Genomic DNA, 22,100 nt, shown 5'->3' on the forward strand with positions numbered 1-22,100 from the left:
TCACAAATGGTAGAAAGGAAAGGTGCCTTTAATCAGAATGCTGGCAATCTGGGGAGATGGTGGACTCAGCGTCCCCCAAAAACCACCTCTGAAGATTCTGCTTGGCCATGAAACTTTTAAAAGGAAGCAGGGAGGTAATCTCAGTTAATCATTGAGATCAGGGATCAGAGTCGTCACCTTCCCACACTGTGTGCGGACTTGTCGACCCCTCAATGATTTTCCTTTAGATGCTACCTTGTTCACACAGTTTGGTCACACAGTTAGTTCAGGAGATTACTGAAGGGGAGCAAGGGAAGAGATCTGGTCATCTGTTAATTACCTATTCTTCATTTCTACTTCTTTGATCTACGGAAAGTACTGACAAGTTAGGCAAGGTATTGTGTGATTAAAAGGTTTGAAAGGTGTGCTTGGGCTGGAGATGAGTAGAGAATGGGGGTGCCTGGTTTAAAAATTAGTCAAAATATAGGTTCACTAAAGTGACAAGAAAAGGGGCTTCCTGTAGAGGGTGATTTCCTGTAAAGAGCTGTTTACAAATCCCCACCTGTCAGGCAACATTCCATTTCTATTGGATGAGGGGTGAAGGTCTATCCTCTGTAACTTCTTCACGCTGATATAGGGCGCCATATTCTCAGAGTGGAAGATGTTAACATGGGTCTGTAGCATCTCTTTGCTGACAATTTTAGTTGTCCACTTACATATATGGGCAGATCAAGCCACAATTATTTTGATGTCCACAAAGATATAGATTATTATGAGCAATAAGGTTAATCCCATTCTCTTGAAGCCAGTTCTTGGAATCGTGCCAGTCATAGATGCAGTACTGCTCAAATTGGAGCAGCTTATGTCATGGCTATAGTCTGGTCATCATGCAGTTAGCATTTTTTCCTATGGTGGCAATTATAATATCTGTAAAACAACTAAGGTATGAGCATCAGACACTGAGTCTGTGACTCTATTGACCTAAGCATTAACTGCTCGGTTTGTACTTGGGGTGCGGGGGCGTGCTGCAGTGTTCTGTTCAATTCCAGGAAGACTTTTGTTTATACTCTTGTAGTCTCTTCAGGATGGAAAGATGATTAAAACAGAGGATGGCTAGTATGAGTACTCAAATAAAGGAGGAGAGGGGGACTAGTAGGGGTTGGGTCTATCTCAAAGTCTTTTGTTTTAGGTACCTTTATCTTTTTAATTTTTTTTTTTTTTTTTGCTGTACGCGGGCCTCTCACTGTTGTGGCCTCTGCCGTTGTGGAGCACAGGCTCAGCGGCCATGGCTCACAGGCCCAGCCGCTCTGCGGCTTGTGGGATCTTCCCGGACCAGGGCACGAACCCGCGTCCCCTGCATCGGCAGGCGGACTCTCAACCACTGCGCCACCAGAGAAGCCCTTTTTAATTTTTTACTAGTGTTTTGCAATGAAACTTTCAGTGAAGCTATTTTGGAATTTTGAAGCCTTCTGCAGGCTCCTGCAGGCCAATTAAAATAGATATCTCATCCTGTTTGTTTAATTTTGGAACCTTATTTCCAAGTACACTTGTGAAATGAACTTGTCAAATTGGAACATTCCCCATAATGGCCATTGTAATTCTAGGTTGTTTTCAGTAATACTTTGCTATTTTTGTAGATATTTATGGCTTCTGGGACCATAGTTCTTAGACATAAAATAAGCAGGTGTTCTAGAAGTTAGTGCACTTGACTCTTTAGAAATTAAAGATCCCACCTCGTTTAGGTAGCCTTTATTGACACAAAACAAGACAAACAAGTATGTGCACCTTAACACACCAGCAGTAACCAAGGAAATGTTACTACAGACTGGACAGTAGAAGGCTGTGCACAGTACCAGCAATTCCAGCCTGGACAAAACCAGCAGGCTCCAGTAAATAGGGACTGCAGACTGGAAGTGGGGAAAGGGATTCCAAACAACTGGGGAATTACAGACTGAATGAAGGCCAGGGGACTTGGGTTCCAAGTGGAACCTTGTGTCGGCTCAAGCTGACCCACCAAGCCCTGGACTGGAAAGCCAATTTAGATTGGGAGCTTGATGCAAAGAGAGCAGAGCTCAGAACCAAGAGAAACTTGCCAACAGCCCTTGGAAACAGTGAGAAAAATAGGGAACTCAAAAAGGGTTCTCAGGTACCACGCCTGTGTTTCTCATTGTTCCTGAATACCACCAGAAGTTCACTTTGCATCCTGATACTGCCATCAAAAATGTTAAAAAAAAAAAAAAAAAATTTAACTGAGTAAATTTAAAAGATCTCATTGGCTATATCGAACAATTCATGAATTGTGCAGCATCCCCACTAGCCAGTAGAAGTTGAGCTCCAAAGGGCTACAGAAAGGGAGAGGTTTTTAAAGGCAAGTCATAAACAAAAACTGATTTCTGATTAGGTTATCTTCCTTTGGGGATAAAAGGGTCTTAATTAGCTGGGTTACCTCATTGGTGCTGACTGGAAGATTCCTGACTGACCACTTAGGATTACGTTCCTGGGGAAGTTTGTAACTGCAATTAATTAGGTTAAGTATTAAGTCTTAGTTTTAGCACAAGTGACTCCTTTGGGACCTGTCATTTCTTTTTTAACAGTTCCTGTCTGGGTTCAAATCTAAAACCTTTAGCTGAAGTTAAGAGGACAAAAGTGGCTAGAAGATTATTTTCCCAGTGAGGTGGAGAGAAAGAGCCATGACTGGGCAAAATTGAGAGGCAGGCTACATGCTAGATGTTCCCCATTCATCTCCATTTCTGGGTTTCTTGCCCCTTTAGTAAGCACCCTCGGGAAACTTAATAAGGGACTATTGACATGATGTGAACAAAATTAACAAAAATGTGAAGGTGAGTTGTGTCAGTGAAAACTTAATCAGTCGAGCTAAGAAAAAAGTGGAAATCTTTTTTCTAGCCAAACTGAGGATTATAACCGTAGAACAGTATCTCAGAAAGCTCCAAGAACTGTTCCACTTGTCAGAACTCCGGGCACAGTTATATGTTTGTTTGTTTGTTTTTGAGACAGAGGGCTGTACATTAAATGACAGTTTATACAATCCAGATCTAAGCCTCATTGTGGCCCCTTCCAAGATCAAGAAGGAATGTTATCTCTTAAGGAGTTGTCTTGTTGATGCTAGGAGAATGTTGCTCTTTATGGTTGAGCAGGTATTTCTGCCCCTGGATGAGGTTTGGTGGATGCATAATGCAGAACACAATGCACAGTGTGGGGGAGAGAGGAGGCTGTCAACTGAAAAAAACAAAACAAAACACAATGTGAGAATTGTCAGTTAAGTTTTATTGGGGGCAAAATGAGATCTCCTTTAGTATAATTTCCCAAATTAAGTAGGTATTTGTAAGTATGAGTTTTGTATGTACATAAACCTGGCTGGGGTGTTAGTCAGAGGCTGGTTTTCTGACTCCCCTTTTTTCTGTGTTTGAGAGGCTCTATTTCCTATTTTAAAGTTGAACTTGGGGATAAAATATACTAATGAAGTTGTGTAGTGCGCCAGTGTGCTGCTTGTGAGCTTAACTCCTCTAGGTGTCACCCTAGAGTGGTTTCAGCCCTCTTACGTGTCTCAGTTTTTCCCTTCGGTGGTCTAAGACCACTGCAGGTGTTTGGATCACTGAATGGCCAGTTCTTATAGTGACCCCTGTATTAGCAAGTCTTTTAATTAATGAGTGGGTTTCCCTATGGGACCACTGCACGGTATGAGGACTCTGCTTCCACCACTCCCGTAAATGTCTCAGTCGCCTGAGAAAGTCGTAACCAGCCGGGAGGAGTCTTGTCCCTTTTCTTCAGAGCAGGGCTCTCATGTAATATCTTCACTTTCATCCCAACAAATTCTATTAAGGCAACCAAGTTGAGGAAAAGTGTCAGATCAGCCTCTTACCTAACCACTCAGCCCAGACCACTCAGTCTCCTACAACTGAGTATCTTTCAACCACCCCGCCATCAGTATCTTTCAACTGGGTCCGTATTCCTTGGTATCTTTCAACCAAGCACCCCCCCAGTATGTTTCACCTGGGTGGGTATTCCCTGGTATCTTTCAACTGGGGGAGGGGGACAGGTACCTGTTATACAGGAACAAATAAAACTCAGGATAATCAACTAATGTGGGAGATGCAAGAACCAGGAGAGACTTACCCAAATTCGTCGGGACTCTCTGAGGAGGCAGACGGGCACAGGCTCTGGTTCCTCGTACAGTTCAGGTAAAGCAGAGAAGTCCACTCTGGGTCCCGTATCTGTGGTCGCCATAACTGTTGACTGAAAAAAATGTACAACATGAGAGTTGTGAGTTAAGTTTTATTTGGGGCAAAAAGAGGACTATACCCTGGGAGACAGCATTTCAGATAGCTCTGAGAAACTGCTCCAAAGAGGTAGGGAAGGAAGGTTAGTATATATGTGATTTTGGTGAAGGGGGGGAGTACATGCAACCAAGCACATATTTTTTGCAGAAGGTTGCTGCTAGTCACGAGGAGCAGCTGTCACCATGAAGGATTTTAGTGCTTTCCTAGGTACAAGGAGATACAAGAATTGGGCTCATCAGATCTTCTCCGGAAAATATCTAACTATCTGAAGACTGTTCTGCCAGTTTTTCCCAGAGCACGGAGTGCCTCATCTCTGCCCTCCACCCTGAACTCCTTTCAGGGGGTGTTGAAGGTCAGCAGCTACAGTGGCTCACAACTTAATCCTTAAAGAGGTAGATGGCAAGTGCCAAGTTGTAGTCCAAAGGGCAGAGAAAATTTTTTATGTTTAAGTTTTTCTTGTCTTGCCATAAAATGTGAATTTTATTTCACAGTTGTATGTGAAATATCTTTATAGGGATCTGTTTGAATGCTTTGACTCCACAATTATCATAGAATGCAACATAGAAATATCATAATCTCTGGTTTGTTTTGCTAGATTTATATGCATCCCGCTTCAGAATTTTACTGTATAATTTTTGTGGGGGAAGAGAAATAATTTTCCCTTTACTCTTCTAGGTTCTTGTCTGAGACTCCCCCCCCCCCCCCAGTAAAGCATTAACAGGAGAAGGACACACAGAAGTGTAATAACATGTATACCTCCTGTATACATGGGAGATACCCCAGAAAACTGAGTAACTCTCCAAAATGGCCTAAGCCACCTTCACTAACATCTCCAGCTAAAGACAAAATATGCTGGGGGTAGGGGGAGAAGGCCAGTTATGGGAGGTTAGTAGCAAAGGCACAGTAAACAAGGATAAGGTTGTTTTGCAGATTTAAGTTGTTGCCTTCTCCACTGATAAGCATTTCTAGAGATTTATAATCATCCTTCTCTTCTTGGTACAGAGAGGGAGACACACTTACAAATGGAGAGTGCCCTTATAAATGTAAATGTCTCTCATAAAAGGATAACTTCTATTCAGTTTTCCAGAGCTTTTCCTATGCCCGCTGTTACTTAAAAACAATCAGCGTAAAATCATCCTTATGACAAAGGGACATATTTGGGGTGACAAATTCTGTCCCCCTTTGTTTTCAATTTCCATTATAAGTTGCAGAGAGATTGTAGATGGAAATATGTGCTCGATGAATAAGTAAATCTAATTTCTAAAATTTTACTGTGAACAAAAATATTGTTGCTCTTTGTAAAAAGAAAATAAAGATAACTCACATGTTTATGGAAGTGTGTGGTTGAGGCCCAGTAGAAGTCTGAAACAGTGTGTGGTATGTATTTGAAGAAAGTGAACAAACATCCAGCAGAAGGAAAAGGATGGATGTAGAACATAGAACTGTATCTTATGTCACTATTTCATCTATTTGAATTCTACAAATTTAATAATATTCAGTGGATAAAAAGGATAGAAAAGGAATTGGAATTTCAGAAAGAAATAAAATACCTTCTAGCAAAATATGATAAAACATATTTATTAAGCAAAATGGCCGCAAGAATTTATATGATTTCCTTTTCTACTTAATTAGAAAAGGGTATACTGATGTTTGCTTTAGATTGTAGAACGAAAATAAAGTTGATATTATGGTAGGGAAAATACTTGAATTTTCATCAGCTAATGGACTATTTCTAAGAGCAAGAGAGAGCAAGCCAAAGTGTTTTGTTTGGGGCAGCAAATTGCTGACTGAGAAAAAAGACACACACACAAACACATAAAATGTGAGATCAGTGAGTTTCAGTTTTATTCAGCGACCATACTGAGGTCTATAGCCTGGAAGACAGCCTCTCAGTAGCTCTGAGGAACTGCTCTGAAGAGGTGGGGGAGGAGCCAGGATATATATGAATTGGTTTTGGCTGGGAAATACATATAGTGAAGCATAAAATGATTCCTGCTAATCACAAAGCAGCGGTATCTCGAGTTAATGATTTTACTGCTTTTCTCTGTAAGGCAAGATGCAAGAATCTGGTTCATTGAAATTCTTCCTTAGATGTGCATCTTCACTCTCTCACACCCATATCCAAAGCACAGAATGCTTCATCCTTTTTTTTTCCATTCTGAATTTCCCTCAAGGTACATTGTCAGAGGGCCAGGCAATTGCAGTGGGTTTCGACTTAACGCTTTGTTTAAGGGGATGATGAGTGACACTTTGTTCTTTCTGTTTAAAAAATTATACTCAGACACTGAGATTGTCTTTGCCAGCATTTTATTTAACATAGGTTCACTGCAGGAATTGTAATAACGTCACAATCCAGTAGCATACAGGATAATGTCTCTTAATAAGCCAATAAAGAAATAAGATACTCCAAATCAATGATAGATTAATCACAATATTGTTCCAGGCAAGGGGAAGATGAAAGGAATAAAGTCCAAATTTAGTTGAGGTGGACCTTTCTAGTTGGTTCTTGGTAGAGTGGGTTTAGCCAACCACAAGCTGATGTCCAGCTGCCGGTGCTAAGGTGAACATTCCTTGTGGCTAGAGCATGTTGCTAGGGAAGGAAGGTGCCAGTGTTGGGCAAGATGATCTCTATGTGGATGCTGCAAGGTTTTCACCACTGCTGGTAAAGGGCTCCCTTGCCACAGCAGGACCTAATGCCCCAAGTTCTTTGGAGAGCTGTTTAGATCAGCAAAGAGTTGCCTTGCCCAGACCAAGCACTCTGAGAGTCATCACAAACACTGGGTATTTATCGTCTCAATGTCCCCTCACCAGAATTGCTACTTCATATGTTCTTATTGATAAACCCCCAGCAGTGTCCATCAAAAGCTGAGCTACTGAGCGGTTATTGGCAACTACAAATGTCAGTGAAGACATCCTGACACAACAATTTTACATATATATCAAAACAACTTATAAAAACAACTTCATTCTTAGATCAAAACAACTTCAGTCTTAAAAACAACTTCATTTTTGTTACAAACAAGTGCATTTGGAATCATATCGGGGGGACCTTCAAGACGGCGGAGGAGTAAGACGTGGAGATCACCATCCTCCCCACAAATACATCAAAAATACATCTACATGTGGAACAACTCCTACAGAACACATACTGAATGTGGGCAGGAGACCCCAGACTTCCCAAAAGGCAAGAAACTCCCCACGTACCTGGGTAGGGCAAAAGAAAAAAGAAAAAACAGAGACAAAAGAATAGGGACAGGACCTGCACCAGTGGGAAGGAGCTGTGAAGGAGGAAAGGTTTCCACACACTAGGAAGCCCCTTCACTGGTGGGGATAGGGGGTAGGCGGGGGGGAAGCTTCGGAGCCACGGAGGAGAGTGCAGCAACAGGGGTGCGGAGGGCAAAGTGAAGAGATTCCTACACAGGATCGGTGCCGACCAGCACTCACCAGCCCTGAGAGGCTTGTCTGCTCACCTGCCGGGGGCGGGCGGGGGCTGGGAGCTGAGGCTCGGGCTTCGGAGGTCAGATCCCAGGGATAGGACTCGGGTTGGCTGCGTGAACACAGCCTGAAGGGGGCTAGTGCACCACAGCTAGCCGGGAGGGAGTCCAGGAAAAGTCTGGAACTGCCTAAGAGGCAAGATACCATTGTTCCGGGGTGCATGAGGAGAGGGGATTCCTTCCCTGTCTGCCCACAGAAGGCACAATGGTGTGTTTGTTTCTGCTTTATAACAAAGTGAATCAGCTATACATATACATATGTTCCCATATCTCTTCCCTCTTGCGTCTGCCTCCCTCCCACCCTCCCTATCCCACCCCTCTAGGTGGTCACAAAGTACCGAGCTGATCTCCCTGTGCTATGCGGCTGCTTCCCACTAGCTACCTATTGTACATTTGGTGGTGTATATATGTCCATGCCACGCTCTCACTTCGTCCCAGCTTACCCTTCCCCCTCCCTGTGTCCTCAAGTCCATTCTTGACATCTGCATCTTTATTCCTGTCCTGCCCCTAGGTTCTTCAGAACCACTTTTTTTTTTTTTTTTTTAGATTCCATATATATGTTTTAGCATATGGTATTTGTTTTTCTTTCTGACTGACTTCACTCTGTATGACAGACTCTAGGTACATCCACCTCACTACAAATAACTCAATTTTGTTTCTTTTTATGGCTGAGTAATATTCCATTGTATATATGTGCCACATCTTCTTTATACATTCATATGTCAGTGGACACTTAGGTTGCTTCCATGTCCTGGCTATTGTAAATAGAGCTGCAGTGAACATTGTGGTACATGACTCCTTTTGAATTATGGTTTTCTCTGGGTATATGCCCAGTAGTGGGATTGTTGGGTCATATAGTAGTTCTATTTTTAGTTTTTTTAAGGAACCTCCATACTGTTCTCCATAGTGGCTGTATCAATTTACATTCCCACCAACAGTGTAAGTGGGTTCCCTTTTCTCCACACCCTCTCCAGCATTTATTGGTTGTAGATTTTTTGATGATGGCCATTCTGACCGGTGTGAGGTGATATCTCATTGTAGTTTTGATTTGTATTTCTCTAATGGTTAGTGATGTTGGGCATCCTTTCATGTGTTTGTTGGCAATCTGTATATCTTGTTTGGAGGAATGTCTATTTAGGTCTTCTGCCCATTTTTGGATTGGGTTGTTTGTTTTTTTGATATTGAGCTGCATGAGCTGCTTGTAAATTTTGGAGATTAATCCTTTGTCAGTTGCTTCATTTGCAAATATTTTCTCCCGTTCTGAGGGTTGTCTTTTGGTCTTGTTTATGGTTTCGTTTGCTGTGCAAAAGCTTTTAAGTTTCATTAGGTCCCATTTATTTATTTTTGTTTTTATTTCCATTTCTCTAGGATGTGGGTCAAAAAACAGCTTGCTGTGATTTATGTCATAGAGTGTTCTGCCTATATTTTCCTCTATCAGTTTCATACTATTTGGCCTTACATTTAGGTCCTTAATCCATTTTGAGTTTATTTCTGGTGTATGGTGTAAGGAAGTGTTCATTCTTTTACATGTAGCTGTCCAGTTTTCCCAGCATCACTCTTTGAAGAGGCTGTCTTTTATCCATTGTATATTCTTGCCTTCTTTATCAAAGATAAGGTGACCATATGTGTGTGGGTTTATCTCTGGGCTTTCTGTGCTGTTGCATTGATCTGTATTTGTGTTTTTGGGCTAGTACCGTAGTGTCTTGATTACTGCAGCTTTGTAGTATAGTCTGAAGTCAAGGAGCGTGATTCCTCCTGCTCCATTTTTCTTTCTCAAGATTGCTTTGGCTATTTGTGGTCTTTTGTATTTCCATACAAATTGTGAAATTTTTTGTTCTAGTCTGTGAAGAATGCCATTTGTAGTTTGATAGGGATTGCATTGAATCTGTAGATTGCTTTGGGTAGTATAGTCATTTTTACAATGTTGATTCTTCCAATCGAAGACCATGGTATATCTCTTCATCTGTTTATATCATCTTTAATTTTTTTCATCATTGTCTTACAGTTGTCTGCATACAGGTCTTTCGTCTCCTTAGGTAGGTATATTCCTAGGTATTTTATTCTGTTTTTGCAATGGTAAATCGGTGTGTTTCCTTAATTTCTCTTTCAGATTTTTCATCATTAGAGTATAGGAATGCAAGAGATATCTGTGCACTCATTTTGTATCCTGCAACTTTAACAAATTCATTGATTAGCTCTAGTAGTTTTCTGGTAGCATCTTTAGGATTCTCTATGTGTAGTATCATGTCATCTGCAAACAGTGACAGCTTTACTTCTTGTTTTCCAATTTGGATTCCTTTTATTTCTTTTTCTTCTCTCATTGCTGTGGCTAAAAATTCCAAAACTATCTTGAGTAATATTGGTGAGAGTGGGCAACCTTGTCTTGTTCCTGATCTTAGAGGAAATGGTTTCAGTTTTTCACCATTGAGAACGATGTTGGCTGTGGGTTTGTCATATATGGCCTTTATTATGTTGAGGTAAATTCCCTCTGTGCCTACTTTCTGGGGGGTTTTTATCATAAATCGGTGTTGAATTTTGTCGAAAGCTTTTTTCTGCATCTGTTGAGATGATCCTGTGGTTTTTATCCTTCCATTTGTTAATATGTTGTATCACATTGATTGGTTTATGTATATTGAAGAATCCTTGCATTCCTGGGATAAAGCCCACTTGATCATGGTGTATGATCCTTTTAATGTGTTGTTGGCTTCTGTTTGCTAGTATTTTGTTGAGGATTTTTGCATCTGTGTTCATCAGTGCTATTGGCCTGTAGTTTTCTTTCTTTGTTTTGTCTTTGTCTGATTTTGGTATCAGGGCGATGGTGGCCTCATAGAATGAGTTTGGGAGTGTTCCTCCCTCTGCTATATTTTGGAAGAGTTTGAGAAGGATAGGTGTTAGCTCTTCTCTAAATGTTTGATAGAATTCACCTGTGAAGCCATCTGGTCCTGGGCTTTTGTTTGTTAGAAGATTTTTCATCACAGTTTCAATTTCAGTGCTTGTGATTGTTCTGTTTATATTTTCTAATTCTTCCTGGTTCAGTCTCAGAAGTCTGTGCTTTTCTAAGAATGTGTCCATTTCTTCCAGGTTGTCCATTTTATTGGCATATAGTTGCTTGTAGTAATCTCTCATGATCCTTTATGTTTCTGCAGTGTCAGGTGTTACTTCTCCTTTTTCATTTCTGATTACATTGATTAGAGTCTTCTCCCTTTTTTCTTGGTAAGTCTGGCTAATGGTTCATCAATTTTGTTTATCTTCTCCAAGAACCAGCTTTTAGTGTTATTGATCTTTGCTATTGTTTCCTTCCTTTATTTTTCATTGATTACTGATCTGATCTTTATGATTTCTTTCCTTCCGCTAACTTTGGGGGTTTTTTGTTCTTTTCTCTAATTGCTTTAGGTGTAAGGTTAGGTTGTTTATTTCAGATGTTTTTTGTTTCTTGAGGTAGGATTGTATTGCTATAAACTTCCCTCTTAGAAGTGCTTTTGCTGCATCCCATAGGTTTTGGGTCATCGTGTTTTCATTGTCATTTGTTTCTAGGTATTTTTTGATATCCTCTTTGATTTCTTCAGTGATCTCTTGGTTATTTAGTAGTGTATTGTTTAGCTTCCATGTGTTTTTATTTTTTTTACAGATTTTTTTTCCTGTAATTGATATCTAGGCTCATAGTGTCGTGGTCAGAAAAGATACTTGATATGATTTCAATTTTCTTAAATTTACCAAGGCTTGATTTGTGACCCTAGATATGATCTTTCCTGGAGAATGTTCCGTGAGCACTTGAGGAGAAAGTGTATTCTGTTGCTTTGGGATGGAATATCCTGTAAATATCAATTAAGTCCATCTTGTTTAATGTATCATTTAAAGCTTGTGTTTCCGTATTTATTTTCATTTTGGATGATCTATCCATTGGTGAAAGTGGGGTGTTAAAGTCCCCTACTATGACTGTGTCACTATCAATTTCCCCTTTTATGGCTGTTAGCATATGCCTTATGTATTAAAGTGCCCCTGTGTTGGGTGCATAAATATTTACAATTTTTATATCTTCTTTTTGGGTTGATCCCTTGATCATTATGTAGTGTCTTCTTTGTCTCTTGTAATAGTATTTATTTTAAAGTCTATTGTGTCTGATATGAGAATTGCCAATCCAACTTTCTTTTGATTTCCATTTGCGTGGAATATCTTTTTCCATCCCCTCACTTCCAGTCTGTGTGTGTCCCTAGGTCTGAAGTGGCTCTCTTTTAGACAGCGTATATATGGGTCTTGTTTTTGTATCCATTCACAAGCTTGTTGACTTCTTGTGATCTTTCTTTATATGCTATCTTGTTCAGACAGTCTGCTCACAGGATTACTGAGGCGGAATCTGGGGAAGAAGTCTAGTCATCCATTATTAATCACTTATTCATCATTCCTACTTGTTCAGTCTAAGTGTCAGCAGGTTAGACAAGGCATCGTATGATCAAAAGATTTGAGAGGTATGCTTGGGCTGGAGGTTAGTGAAGCATGGAGGCACCTGGTGTGAAGGCTAAGTTAAAATATAGCTTGGTGGAGTCTATTATCTTTTAGCTTTTAGAGGCTGCTAACAAATCCCCACTGTCAGACATTCTATTTCTGTGGGATCAGGGGCAAAGGTCGATCTTCTGTAGCTGCTTCAGGCTGAGAAAGGGCATTGAGGTCTTTGAGTGGAGGGTGTCGACATGGGTGTGTAGCATCTCCTTGCTGATAACATCAGTTGCCCACTTACATATAGGGGCAGAGCAAATCAGAATTTTTTTAATGCCCACAAAGATACCGATTATTATGAGCAATAGTGTTAATCCTCTTATCTTGAGGCCAGTTCTTGGAATTGTGCTAGCCATAGATTAGTACTGCTCAAGATGGAGCAGCTTATGTCATGGCTACAGTCTGGTCATCGTGCGGTTAGCTTTTTCCCTCTGGTGGCAGTTATAATGTCTATAAAACAACTCAGGAATGTGCATCACTGTTGCCTAGGTCCTTTAAGGAGGAACTAGAGATTCTGTGACTCTATTGTCCTAATAATTAACTGCTTGAACCTGCTGTTTTGTGCCTCAGGGGAGCTGAAAGACTTCAGCTTTTCTACAAATAAGAGGCAGGGGACTCGGAGGGGCCTTTGTCCTTGGGGTGACCCCTCAGGATTCTGCTCAGTTTGAAAAACAACATAATTTGGAATTAGGAGGAGAATCCATTTCTTGTTTCACAATTTAATGTCTCTGGTGCATTAGTTTCCTATCTAAACTGTTTCAGTGTTTCAAGTCCTTTTTCACACACACACTCATCAGGAACCAAGGAACTAGGAAAACAAGGACATGTCTGTATGATTGAAACCAACTACTTAAAGTGATATAATAATTCCTGTGTGTGTATGACCATGGGCACATTAAATTCAGGTACAGATAGAGCTATGAAAGCAGACAGTGCTAATAGGAGTTGGCATTAGATTATAAGAAATAATCATCCCAAAAACCTTACGGCTAGTTTTGTGGACTGACAAATCAAAGACAATGTATAGACATTGTGTACCTTTCTTTCATAAAAAATTCTAATGAAATTTGATGATTACATCATGGACAATGTGGAAAAGATGCTGGCAGGAAGAACAGCACATCTAGGCAAACTAAAGACTGTCTGAATAGCCAGAACACGTGGAGGTGTGGTGGGAGTGGCGCACCTGGAAAGAGCAAGGAAGCTTCGTGCCCCATCCCACTTACTCTTCTCTATGCATCTCTTCCATCTGGCTGTTCCTGAGTTATATCCTTGTGTAATAAACCAGCAACCTAGTAAGTAATATGTTTCTCTAAGTTCTGTGAGCCATTCTAGCAAATTAATTGGACCTAAGGAGGGGGTCACTGGAACCTCAGATCTATAGCCAGTCAGTCAGAAGCACAGGTGGGCTTGCAACTGACATCCGAAGTAGGGAGGGTGGCAGTCTTGTAGTACTGACCCCTTAACCCGTGGAATCTGATGCTATTTCAAGGTTGGTAGTGTCAGAATTGAGTTGAGTTGTAGGACACCCAGCTGGTGTCTGGAGAACTGCTTATTGGTGTGAGGAAACGCTCCACATCCCCTCCCCTCCACCACACTGGCATTAGTGACCAGAATAGTTTTACCTGTTTAAATGCATGCTTTGACTTCCTGTTTGTACGTATAGTCTTCAGAATGACACTGACCTATTTAGCAGAGATGAATGTTCTTCCTAATCTATTAATCTTACTTATTATCTGTTTTATATGTGAAGGTGGAATATGTATCACAGTTACCAAAGAGAGACCAGAGCTAAGCATTCATTCAAGTTATGAACTCTGAATTTATGTGAATTCTTTGAAGCCTGCATCCCAAGTCACTTGAAATTATTCATGTTTGCAAATAAGCCTTCACCTTTGTTTGTGCATATTACCAATGTATTGGATAAAACAGAAATGAAGAAAACTGGGTAGAACTATGTTGTCAGGTTTTGTTTTTTGTTAACATCTTTATTGGAGTATAATTGCTTTACAATGGTGTGTTAGTTTCTGCTGTATAACAAAGTGAAGAATCAGCTATACATATACATATATCCCCATATCTCCTCCATCTTGCATCTCCCTCCCACCCTCCCTATCAGTTTTTTGTCAGATGAGAGCATATTCAGGAATACATGACTGAAATAAAACAGATTTACTGTGTGGTTCTGAGCAATTCCTTTGTCTGTTAATTGCCCCCACCTACCAGCATAAAACAAACTATTAAATTAAATTTGGTGAATGGGACTGGGTTTTACCAATGTTTTCTTGCCAAGCCTACATCTTGATACGTTGTGCACTTGGACGTATTGCTGACTTTTTGCATGAAAAATGTAGGGAAGTCTCTACTCAAGGGCACAGAGTCCTTTAGGATATGGATTAATGAACTCCTCAGAGTCTGTGTAAGAAATTCTGCTTTAAGGCTACTCAAAATTTATTGAAATGTCAACGTATTTTCCAAAAGGCTTAATCATGAGATAAATGCAAATTAAATTCTAATTCTAAATGCAGTGACAAACAAAGAACCTATTTAGAAAACTCTTTTGTGATAAACAGGTCTGGGGGTGTTTTTTTTGTTTTGCTTGTTTCTTTTTTTTGTTTGTTTTAACGTATGGTAACTTTAATAGCTGAACGATTTTCAACTGGGATAGAGATTGGTTTACTTTGCTTAACTGAAATCATTGCTGATGACTGACATTGGCTATATTTTCTGTGCTAATAGACCAGTGATGGGTCTCAGGGAAGGCCACCCCCAGATGTGCCACTCTGGCATGTGAATTATTTTGAGCTGAAAATAAGCAAGGCCCAAAAGACTCAAGAAGAGCCTTGTACTTCCTTCTCACTGCCTAAAAGAATTTAAGATAAGAGGCCTGTCCCTGGAAGGCGCTATCCCCATAGGTAACTATAATAAAGTTGGTAGACAGAGAGAAGCATAGCAAAGCCCATTTGATAAGTGTCCTCTCTGTGTCCCATTGTCTTTGGATGCCCAGCAAACATTTGTTTACCAAACATTCACTCTTTTTATCTCCCTGTGAATTAGCTTGCTTCCTTTTGAGATCTCAGACCTCTACCTCCTTCTCTTAGTCCAGAATAATATATATACCTCATCTGGCCTTGCTGTCTTTGGAATTCTTCATGCTTATGTGGATTCTCTGTGTGCATGTAATAAATCTGATTTTCTCCTGTTAATCTGCCTTATATCGTTTTAATTGCCAGCCAAAAGAACTAAGTGGGGAAAGTTTGCAATTCATATCTGTTCTGTATTATTCCTTTTCCAAATATTCATCTCTGATACTCTTTCAGTTAAAGGGGAGGGAAGATGGATTGCCATTTATTCTCACAAATATTTACATGTATATGTAAACATTTTGTTAATGTTTGAGGCATTGGTGACTTGCCGAAGATCACATAGTCTCTCCATGTAAGAGCTTGAATTCTCTCATGGGACTGACTACCTTAGAGGTTCTGTCCCCACCTGTCAAACTTTCCTACCTTATCTGAGCTGCGTCTTCTCTCACTATGCTCAGTCATGGTTTCTGCTCACAAAAACCATGAGAGGTTTTCATAAACGGTATCTTCAACACACATTGCTTTTGTGTTTCCTTCTTCTGAACTTGCTAGATGTATTGGTCTTTTACCCTATATCTTTTCCCCAAATTTATCTCACGTGTATAATATCAAACCTCAGTTTGCCCTACTGATAAAGAGGAAAGGAGGTGGTTATTGACTTTTTTAAGTATCAAAAATTTCAAAATAAATGTATTTGCTTCAAACAGCACACTTTTAATACTAAAATGTTATTACAATGGCGCCATAACCAGCTTGACATCAACAGCCCCCCAGATTAAAAGGCACAATCTCTTTCAAGTAGAGCTCTGATCTCCATTTGTCAGCCCACCTGCTCTACTCTGTACTTGTCTGTTGAGTGAGGGGAGCAGAGGAGACATCAGGGAGAATCAAGAGGTGTTCCAGGGTGATCTGCAAAGGAACTGATGCTTGGTGCTTCATTCACTGAAGGGTAAACAATTGACTGCAGGGTCAGAGGAGGATTGCAAGATGTGGTCTAAATTAGAGCCAAACACCTTCTAACCCCTCAGAATACTATCAACCAGGCTAGTATTGAGTAAATATATATTGATCACCTACTGGGGAGAGGCCCTAGGTGGGTACTGGGTTGATAAGATTAGTCTCCACCCATGAAGATCTAATGAAGACTCTTATGATGAAATCTTGATCCTTCATACCCAGGGCTCACATAGCTGCAATTTAAATAGATACCCAGCAGAGAGAGAAAACACAGAGGTCAAAGGGGCAAATTCATGTTAGGAAAAACGTCACTAAAATGGGGGAAAAATAAGAGGGCCTAATACATCACTCCTGGATAGTTTTCCCTGAGCATGGAATGTTTCAAAATGTCCCTGATTTGCTCTTTTATCCTGAAGTGCTGTATTTCCTAAACTTTACTGTTAACCCAAGAATCACCTGTGGGCCCATCCCACACCCACTAGATCCGAACCTGTGTGAAATGAGTCTGGGAAACTCCAGTATTAACATGTGCCTCTGGGTGATTTTATCAGGAAGTTTAGGAAACATCGCTGCAGCTGGTGGTGCCTGAAACTCCACCATGTGAGCTTATCTCTTTGGTTTGCACAGCAGATCTCAAACTTTAGCTTGAACAAAAGAACTGAATCTCCTGCACTATTTGAATGTAATCTCTTTAGTTTGACAGATCCTCTGAAAGGTTAGGGGGCATTCATGCTAAGAATGTTCAAGTTACTGCGCCCCACCCTCTAGAGTTTAATTGAGTGGGCCTGCTGTGGAGCCCATTAATCTTTGGACAAGCATGTTAAGAGATTCTGATGGAGATTTTCTGGGAAAAATCTTTGAGAAATTTTGACTTAATTAGAATTTATTCCTCCTGAGAATAAACACATTTCATTCTTCCATATAAAATAAAGATTTGGGGATTGGATTTAAATCCAGATTATAAACCCAGTAGAAAGTAAACTCTTGTGAGGACAGGGATTTTTTTTTTTTTTTTTCCTGTTTTGTTCAGTGATACATGCCCAGCACCTGGTAGAGTGCCTTTTCATTCTGATAGCTAACTTGGGCAACCACTTACTTTAGAACAATTGTAGTCATCCCTCAGTATCTGCGGGAATTGGTTCCAGGACCCCTGAAGAGACCGAAATCCACAGATGCTCAAGTCCCTTATATAAACTGGTGTAGTACAGTTGGCCCTCTGTCCCACGGTTTCTGAATCCATGGATACAGAGGGCCAACTGTATACCATTTGTAGGGCACTTGATAATTTACCCAGCATCTTCGCATGTGTTTTATGTTTTGAATCCCACAATGAAGTTGAGTACCTCGATTTATTTTCTGCTTGTTACAATACAGAACAGAGGCTCAGAGATTTAAAAGAAAATTTTCATGACAGTACTGCCGGTGAGTAGCTGAGCAGACACCAAATACAGATCTTAACCCAACCTAATACTCTTGTCCCAATAGCAGCTTGAGACTATTACAATGAAGGGGGTATAAAATCCCAAATTTTGGCTAGAAAGTTTGGATAGAAAATGCTGGAGTATTGCTTACACTGGCGTTTGTATGCCTAGACAAATGAGGCAATGAGCCAGGTTAATTTAAAGCAGTGGTTCTCAAGGCATGGTCCCTGGATCAGCAGCATCAGTCTCAACTAGAAATGCAAATCTCAAGCCCATCCCAGACCTACTGGATCAGAAACTCTAGGGGTCGGACCCAGGAATCTGTGCTGTAAACCAGGTGATTCTGTTGCATGCTATTGTTTGAGAAATTCTGACTTGAAGGACACAATCTCACAAAGTCCCTCCTATCTCTCCCCTTATCCCAAAATGTGGCTATTAGTTTGAAAGCCTTTTCTGATATATAATAAGCACTTTCTTGTCATTTAGTACATCAGGAAGGTTTTTTCTTCAAACAGTTAGTGAGAAATAGTCACAAATTCAACAAGAGTATGGATAGGTGAAGAGGATGACGAGAAAAATTGTGGGTTCCGAGCATAAATTCTTCTAGGAGGGTGTTGGGAGACTCAGATCTCTAAACCTCAGAGTTGAGAAGAGATAACAATGAAAGCAAATACAGGAAGGACTGAATTCTAAATTTACACTTCCCAATTGTGTTCAAGATGAATTCTATAACAGTCAGTTGCTTTTCCTGAAATGCTATTGTCTTTTTAAATTGATAATTCTAGCCCATTGTTTCAACCAATCCATTGATCCAATCTACTAAATTCAAAAACAAAAGCAAAAACAGTGAGTGACTCTCACAACAGAAATAATTTTTCTTAAGGAACTGAATCCCTGTTTAACTCTGGATGGGACTTGGCTAAGATGAAGTAAGAAGTGCTTGTCTGCTGAATCTACTGAATGTGTCCAGGCCAGCTCCTAAGAGGTCTACAGATATAGCACTCAGCAAGATTCTGTGGCTTTGGGGGAGCTAATATTGGAGCACAGAGCAATAACCAAGAGTTGATTATGTCCCATAAAGCCCAACTTGCACACAGTGAGCCCTCTTTATGGATGTTTTCCAGTCCTCAGCTTGTTTCTTGAGTATTTGCCATACAATTTAATGGCAACACCCAAAAGCTTTATGCGATAGAAATCACCTGGATCATCTTTTCTGTACATTTTTTAAAAATTAAAATTAGAGAAGTGCCGTGTTTCTACATAGCAGTGAAAACCCTTTTGCTATTTACTTTGGTCCCTATTTAGGCCAGGGTTTGAGTCTAACTGGCAGGGTACTTTTTACTACTTAAAAAGTACCCTGAATTCTGAATCTTAGAAGAAAGTCACCACTTGCTAGACTTTTGGTGTCTCTAAAGCTGAATGGGAATCATTTACATAAATTATGTCTGATAATATAGACTTTTTCATCTTATACGTCTAAGAGAAAACTAAAACCTTTGTGCTCTATTTCTACCCTAAGCAGATACACTGCAATGCAGTTCTGACACTAGCTACCTGGAGTTAGCATTAGACTCCACAGGTTTAAGGGTTCAGTCCTCCATAAGATTGTTCTTAATTCAAACACCAGCAAACAATTCTCAGGGACCACCCCATTTCTGAGCAGCGAGCTATAAATCTGAGGATTCACGTGACCTGGTCAGGTTCGATAATTCACTGGAACAGCTCACAGAGCTTGCTGAAAGCTCTATTTTAATGGTCATAGTTTTATTATAAAGGGTATATACAGGACATGGTTTGATAGGGTCTAGAATGCAGAATTTCCATACCCTCTCCCTATGGAGTAAGGGCTCTTCACCCCCAACCCTGCACATCAGTGTGTTCACTAGCCAAGAAGTTCCACTTAGCTTTCAACTGCAGAGTTTTTATTGAGGTTTCGTTACGGAGGCCTGATGGATTAAATCATTAGCTACATGATTGAACTCAATCTGTAGCCCACTACCTTCCCTGGAGGTTGGACTGGCCCAGAGTTCCAACAGTCTACTCACATGGTGGTTGGTCTTTCTGGTGACCAGCCCCCATCCTAAAGCTACCTAGGGGCCCACCGTGAGTCACCTCATTAGGATCACAAAGACAGTCCTATCACTCAGGAAATTTCAAGGGTTTTTTTTTTTTTTTTTTTTTCAAGTTCTGTGCCAGGAACGGCAGGGATGGGGTGGTAGACAATGAATACCAGATATATTCTTTATTATACCACACCTTGCTTTAATAAACTTATTAATTTTTCAAAGCTGTAGACAAAAATTAGAAAGAATACTTCTGCTCTAGTCAAATACCCTTAATTTCAATAGCAGGCTTCATTTCTTTCTAGCACAGTAGATCTTAACTCATGACATTATCATTTGGCAAAACTTTTCATGTCACCTATTGATGGCAAATGAAAAGATAAAAATAATCAGCGGGCTCTCTCTCTTTCCCCTTCTCTGTGCTCTCCATATCTTATTGTTTGTTTTTTAGATCTTATGATTATTTCATAGGAATGTAGACCCATGGATCATTTTTCCTTCTTTTCCTGATTTGAGATTTAGCTAACACGTTTTGAGATATGAGAAGAGAAATAATCATATTAAATCAGCAGAATAATGGAAAGTGATTTTTAAATCAAACATAAATTGGTTTTAGACTTAAGTGATAATGATTCCCCATGCAAGTCTACATACTTCATTTATTCAGCAACTTGCTATGATATCCAGGCACTGAGAATAAAATAGTGATAGAGACAGACAAGGGCCTTTGTTTCATGAAGTTTATATTCTAGTGGAAAGAGACAGAAAAGAAACAAGTAAGCAAAGGAATGGGCAAGCTAATTCCAGAGAATGATGCATGCATGCAAAAAAGAAAAAAAATAGGATAATGTGAAAAACACTGTCTACTTGGGGATGGGACAGGATAATCTAAATTGAGCAGGCAAGAAAAGTCTTATTGAAACAGTGGTCTTTGAGTAGAAATTTTAAAGGATTGATGGAATGAGCCATGGAGAAATCATGGGACGAACTGTCCCTTTAAAAGGGAATAGAAAGTACGAATATTCTCAGGTGAAAGATGAACAAAGAGAGGCACTAGTTAAAGCAGTGAAGACAAATTTTATTCAGTAATAACTATTGCAATAGGAGAGAGAACACAGTGTCACCTGAATTTAACTCCACAAAAACAAAAGGCAGGAGACTTTAAAGGCTGGGGTGTGCTAAAGAAAAGGCACTGAGGGCATTAAGGGGGGATTTGGTCCGTACGACGGTCCGTACGACGAGGCCATCTGGGTTTACTAATTGGGGCTCATCCAGAGGAGAAACAAACTTCTCATACCTTTATGAAAAGAGCCAATGGTACAGATTGGAGCAAGGTACCCACTAAAGTTAGGACCTTACCCTCCCATGGAGACTGAGACCAGGATTAAAATTCATCTCCTTGAATGTGTGCATTTCAAAGAAATGGCTCTCAAGTCATTGAGGAGACAGTTCTAGGTGTTGGAAGATTTATATCTCAAAGGAGCAGAGAAAGGATTTATAATTGCAAGCTTTCTAAAGTAATTGCTCTAAGGGGGGTGGGGGTGGGGGTGGGGGGGAGGGTTATGAGCCTATCTGCCTATTACCAGCTTTTAGCTGAAACAAACAGCAAATTCTCCTGACAGTCTTGAGCTTTCTCAGGCAGGCATTTTAAGGGAGACTGGAGTCATCCTAGGGACATGGCCTTAAGCGCTTAGAAGCCATGCTAGAGTTTGGGTAATTCTCTTAGTGCAGGGGTTTAAATTGAGTTATGTACCAAGAGGGTTTTTGTTTTATGTTTTTTGCAATTCTCGGTAATAATAAGAGTGAATCTCAAAAACATTATGTTGAGCTGTATATTTCATATTATGGCATTTTACTGTGTATGTGGTTTGACCCAATTTCTAGAAATGGCTAGTTATAAGAAAGATGTCAAGATAATGGGCAGATCTATGGCATTTGGAAATTGTTCCATCTCTTTAGAACTGTAATCCTTGTCCAGAAATTCTCTTTCTTGTCAATCAAATTCTTGAATTTAGGCTGCCACCTTCTCATTTTTCTGCTCCTGATTTCTTTTTTGAAGTCCCCAGGAACTTGATTTCTTCATTTATATGGGAATTTATTTGCACTGCAGGCAGCATTATTCACATAGATTAGGAAGGGAGGCACTCCCACTGGAGATCTCAATAACAGCTGGCACCTTCTTGCATAACCAAGCCTGGAGCTGACGCAGATTTGACTCAAGTCACATGTACAACTAAGCAAGTATACGACTTGTAGCTAGTACTCTTTTTGCTTACAATATAATGTAGTCTAAAATTTCCATATGTGT

Source organism: Leucopleurus acutus, assembly GCF_964270905.1.
Source record: "Leucopleurus acutus genome assembly, chromosome: X".
Classification (NCBI taxonomy): domain Eukaryota; kingdom Metazoa; phylum Chordata; class Mammalia; order Artiodactyla; family Delphinidae; genus Leucopleurus; species Leucopleurus acutus.